Here is a 6,000-nt window from a genome sequence, read left to right on the forward strand (position 1 = left end):
AAGCCAGTAAATAATAAAACCAGTAAAAAAACTGTAAAAAATAAATAAAATCAGTCATAAAATTACAAAACCAGTAAAAAGAACAATAAAACCAGTGAAAAATTAAAACTAGTAAAAAAAAAACAATAAATAAAAACAGTAAAAGAAATCATAAAACCAGTAAAAAAAATAAAACCAGGAAAAAAATATTATAAAACCAGTAAAAAAATATTAAACCAGTAAAAAAATATTGTTTTACTTTTTTAATTAAAACAAATCTAAAAATACAAAAAAAATAAAACCAGTAAAAAATAATAAAACCAGTTAAAAAAAAAAAAAAAACCCAGTAAAATAAAAAAAGTAAAAAATAATAAAACCAGTAAAAAAATAATAAAACCAGTTAAAAGAAACAGTAAAAATAAAACCAGTAAAAAAACAATAAAAAACAACCAGTAAAAAAATAATACCAGTAAAAAAATAAAACCAGTAAAAACAATAAAACCAGTAAAAAAAATAATTCAACCAATAAAAAGAAAATAAAAAAGTTTTTATTATTATTATTTATTATTTATTTATTTTAAAAAACTGTAAAAAAAACTAGTAAAAAATCAAACCAGTAAAAAAGACAACCAGTAAAAAAAATTAAAACCAGTAAAGAAATAAAGCTAGTAAAAAAAAAAAAATTAGTAAAAAATGAAACCAGTAATAAAATTATAAAATCAGTAAAAAAAATTCTAAAACCAGTAAAAAAATATGAATCCAGTAAATAAAATAACAGTAAAAAAATAAAAACCAGTAAAATAAAAAAACAGTAAAAAATAAAAAAAACAGTAAATAAATAATAAAACTAGTAAAAAAAATTATAAAATCAGTAAAAATAAAATAAAACCAGCAAATAAATAAAACCAGTAAAAAAATAAAAACCAGTAAATTAAAAAAATTGCAAAAAATAATAAAACTGGGGTTGGAACAAGGGGCTGGATACCAATTTGACTTTTTCTTTGAACTGATAAAGGAAGAAGACATAGTGGAGGAAGAGGAAATCGCACCCTCAACCTCAGCAAGAATTGTTTCAAGATTGATAGATTCTGCTGAGTCAGAGTAGTTTTCCTCTAATAGGGCTGATCAATTGCCTCAAGTTCCTGTTGTGTATAAGACCCCTTTCACTCCGAGCCGCCTATATCGTCGGCGGTAAAACGCCGCTATTTTTAGCGGCGTTATACTGTCGGATTTGCGGCGCATTTCGCCTGCTAGCGGGGCGCTTTTAAATAAAAACCAGTAAAAAATGTAAAAATAATAAAACCAGTTAAAAAAAAAGTAAATTAAAAATAAAACCAGTAAATAAATTCTAAAACCAGTCAAAAAAATAAAATCAGTAAAAAAAAAACTCTTTTTCTTTAATTTAGAAAATACAATTAAAAAAAACAGTAAAAAAAAGCCAGTAAAAAATAATAAAACCAGTAAAAAAATTAGTAAAAAATAAAATAAAACCAGTAAAAATAATTTGTAAAAAATAAAACCAGTATTAAAATTACAAAACCAGTAAAAAGAACAAAAAAAACAGTAAAAAACTAGAACCAGTAATAAAAAACCAAATAAATAAAAACAGTAAAAGAAATCATAAAACCAGTAAAAAAAATAAAACCAGGAAATAAAAAACTGTAAAAAAAACTGTAAAAAAAATAAAACCAGGAAAAAAATATTATAAAACCAGTATAAAAATATTAAAGCAGTAAAAAAATTTTATTTTTTTTTTTACTTTTTTAATTTAAAAAAAAATATAAAAATACAAAAAAAAATAAAACCAGTAAAAAAATAAAACCAGTAAACAAATAGTAAAAAATAAAACCAGTAATAAAATTACAAAACCTGTATAAAAAATAAAACCAGAAAATAAATAAATAACTGAAATCAGTAAAAAACACATTTGAAAACCCAGTAAAATAAAAAAAATTTAAAAATAATAAAACCAGTAAAAAAATAACAAAACCAGTAACAAAATAATAAAACCAGTTAATAAACTGTAAACAAAACTAGTAAAAAATCAAACCAGTAAAAAAGACAACCAGTAAAAAAATTAAAACCAGTAAAGAAATAAAGCCAGTAAAAAATAATAAAACCAGTAGAAAAATTATAAAATCAGTAAAAAATAAAACCAGTAATAAAATTATAAAATCAGTAAAAAAAATGATAAAACCAGTAAACATGTAAATCTAGTAAATAAACAACCAGTCAAAAAAAATAAAACCAGTAAGAAAAAAATGATTCAACCAATAAAAAGAAAATAAAAAAGTTTTTATTATTATTAATTCATTACGTTCCATTTGTTTAGCTGCGGCATTCATTATTTTGGATAATTTGTATCTTCTGTAAATTCGTATTTGTTACGTTCACTACTAACAGCCAAATTTGAACGGAAATTCCAATATCTATAATTTAATAGTTAGTAATAGTTATTATTAGTTAGTTATTTCCGATTTTGAAATTTTTAGGTTTTCTAATTTTCAGATTTTTGTTCTTATTTTCAGATTTTTGTTCTTTTGAAATTTTGAAATCCGCAATGAGAGACCTGGAGATTGGTATGTACCAGTCACGGTTGTCCAGAATGTCTGTGCACATTTGGATGTAGTCCATGTTGTCTTGGATGACAATATTGCCGCCTTTGTCAGCCGGTTTTATTGTGATCTCTGAGTTTGACCAGTAAATTAAAAATAAAACCAGTAAATAAATTCTAAAACCAGTCAAAACAATATAGAACCAGTAAAAAAACTTTTTCTTTTTCTTTAATTAAAAAAATATAAAAAATACAATTTAAAAAACAGTAAAAAAAATAAAGCCAGTAAAAAAAAATAATAAAACCAGTAAAAAAACTGTAAAAAAAAAAATAAAACCAGTAAAAATAATTTGTAAAAAATAAAACCAGTATTAAAATTACAAAACCAGTAAAAAAACTAGAACCAGTAAAAAAAAAAAAAAAATAAAAACAGTAAAAGAAATCATAAAACCAGTAAAAAAAATAAATAAAACCAGTAAATAAATAAAAACCAGTAAAAAAATATTATAAAACCAGTATAAAAAAAATTTAAACCTGTAAAAATGTTTATTTTTTTTACTTTTTTAATTTAAAAAATATAAAAATACAAAAAATAAAACCAGTAAAAAAAATAAAACCAGTAAAAAAATAGTAAAAAATAAAACCAGTAATAAAATTACAAAACCGGTATAAAAAATAAAACCAGAAAATAAATAAATACATAAAATCAGTAAAAAAAAAAAATTAAAAAACCCACTAAAATAAAAAAATTAAAAAATAATAAAACCAGTAAAAAAATAACAAAACCAATAACAAAATAATAAAACAAGTTAAAAAAAATGTAAAAAAAAAACTAGTAAAAAATCAAACCAGTAAAAAAGACAACCAGTAAAAAAAATTAAAACCAGTAAAGAAATAAAGCCAGTAAAAAAATAATAAAACCAGTAGAAAAATAAAGCCAGTAAAAAAAAATCAGTAAAAATGAAACCAGTAATAAAATGATAAAATCAGTAAAAAAAATATAAAACCAGTAAAAAAATATAAAACAGTAAATAAGTAAAAAAAAATAAAAACCAGTAAAATCAAAAAAACAGTAACATAATAAAACCAGTAAAAAAAGAGTAAATAAATAAAACCAGTAAAAAAAAAAAAAAAAAAAAGTAAAAAAATAATAATAAAACCAGTAACAAAATAATAAAACCAGTTAAAAGAAACAGTAAAAATAAAACCAGTAAAAAAAACAAACCAATAAAAAAACAACCAGTAAAAAAAATAAAAGCAGTAAAAAAAATTAAGCCAGTAAAAAAATAATTCAACCAATAAAAAGAAAATAAAAGTTTTTATTATTATTATTTATTTATTTAAAAAAACTGTAAAAAAACTAGTAAAAAATCAAACCAGTAAAAAAGACAACCAGTAAAAAAAAAACAGTAAAGAAATAAAGTAAAAAAAAAAAACAGTAAAAAAAAAAATCAGTAAAAATGAAACCAGTAATAAAATTATAAAATCAGGAAAAAATATAAAACCAGTAAAAAAAATATGAATCCAGTAAATAAATTTAAAAAAAACAGTAAAAAAAATAAAAACCAGTAAAATGAAAAAAAGTAAAAAAAAAAAAAAAAAAAAAACAGTAAATAAATAATAAAACCAGTAATAAAAATAAAACCAGTAAATAAATAAAAAACTGTAAAAAATAAAAAATAATAAAACCAGTAAAAAAAAAATAATAAAACCAGTTAAAAGAAACAGTAAAAATAAAATCAGTAAAAAAAATAAATAAACAATAAAAAAAAACAGTAAAAAAAGTAATACCAGTAAAAAGAAATAAAACCAGTAAAAAAAAATAATTCAACCAATAAAAAGAAAATAAAAAAGTTTTTATTATTATTTATTATTATTAATTAATTATGTTCCATTTGTTTAGCTGCGGCATTCATTATTTTGGATAATTTGTATCTTCGGTAAATTCGTATTTTTTACGTTCACTACTAACAGCCAAATTTGAACGGAAATTCCAATATCTATAATTTAATAGTTAGTAATAGTTATTATTAGTTAGTTATTTCCGATTTTGAAATTTTGAGGTTTTCTAATTTTCAGAACTTTGTTCTTATTTTCAGATTTTTGTTCTTTTGAAATTTTGAAATCCGCAATGAGAGACCTGGAGATAGGTATGTACCAGTCACGGTTGTCCAGAATGTCTGTGCACATTTGGATGTAGTCCATGTTGTCTTGGATGACAATATTGCGATCTCTGAGTTTGACATTACATTTTTTAAGGGCCTGTGATTCAACTTTAGTCAGGTTACCTGCCGAATGGGCTGCAACCTTAATCTCTTGGATGTTTTTGGAGACAGCTTTGAGAAAAGTTGCAGCACTGGGGTTGGAACAAGGGGCTGGATACCAATTTGACTTTTTCTTTGAACTGATAAAGGAAGAAGACATAGGGGAGGAAGAGGAGATCGCACCCTCAACCTCAGCAAGAATTGTTTCAAGATTGATAGATTCTGCCGAGTCATCAGAGTAGTTTTCCTCTAATAGGGCTGATCAATTGCCTCAAGTTCCTGTTGTGTAGAAGACCCCTTTCACACGAGCTGCCTATAGCGTCGGCGGTAAAACGCTGCTATTTTTAGCTGCATTTTACTGTCGGATTTGCGGCGCATTTCGCCCACTAGCGGGGAGCTTTTACACAGGCCCGGATTTACTCCCTTTGCCGCCCCAAGGCCGGGCCCTTCAATGCCGCCCCCCCCCCCCACACACACACACACACACACACACACACACACCTACACACCACCAGAAAGAGCCCCCAGACATAATACGGTCAAAGACTGCAGACATGATACAAGAGATGGTCAGAGACTGCAGACATAATACAGGAGACGGTCAGAGACTACAGACATGATACAGGAGACGGTCAGAGACTGCAGACATAGTACAGGAGATGATCAGAGACTGCAAACATGATACAGGAGATGATCAGAGACTGCAGACATGATACAGGAGACGGTCAGAGACTGCAGACATAGTACAGGAGATGATCAGAGACTGCAGACATAATACAGGAGATGATCAGAGACTGCATAGTACAGGAGACGGTCAGAGGCTGCAGTTCCTATGGACATTAGTAAATAATGGCCGATCGGCCCTCTCACCTGACCCAGCGATACAGCAACGGTTCCTCTGATCAGGAGTCAGCTCACTCTGAATTGCCCGTGGCGACTCCGCTGGGTAGCACCCAGATCTGTATTCCTGCAATGACTCCATTCCTTTCTCCGCCAGGGATGGCACCAGGCTGTGTGGCTTTCCCTCTGGTGGCACAGGGCAGCGGGGTTCTCTCTCTAATGGTTTTCCCTCAGCAGTGTCCTCTCCCTCTGGAGCCCTGGGTGTACTTTCCTGGGTGTAGACCCCCCCAGGACAAACCACCCCCCTCCATTAGTACAGACCACCCCAGGACAAACCCCCCTCCCTTCATTAATACAGACCCC

This window comes from Aquarana catesbeiana, linkage group LG12, assembly GCF_042186555.1.
Source record: "Aquarana catesbeiana isolate 2022-GZ linkage group LG12, ASM4218655v1, whole genome shotgun sequence".
Lineage (NCBI taxonomy): Eukaryota > Metazoa > Chordata > Amphibia > Anura > Ranidae > Aquarana > Aquarana catesbeiana.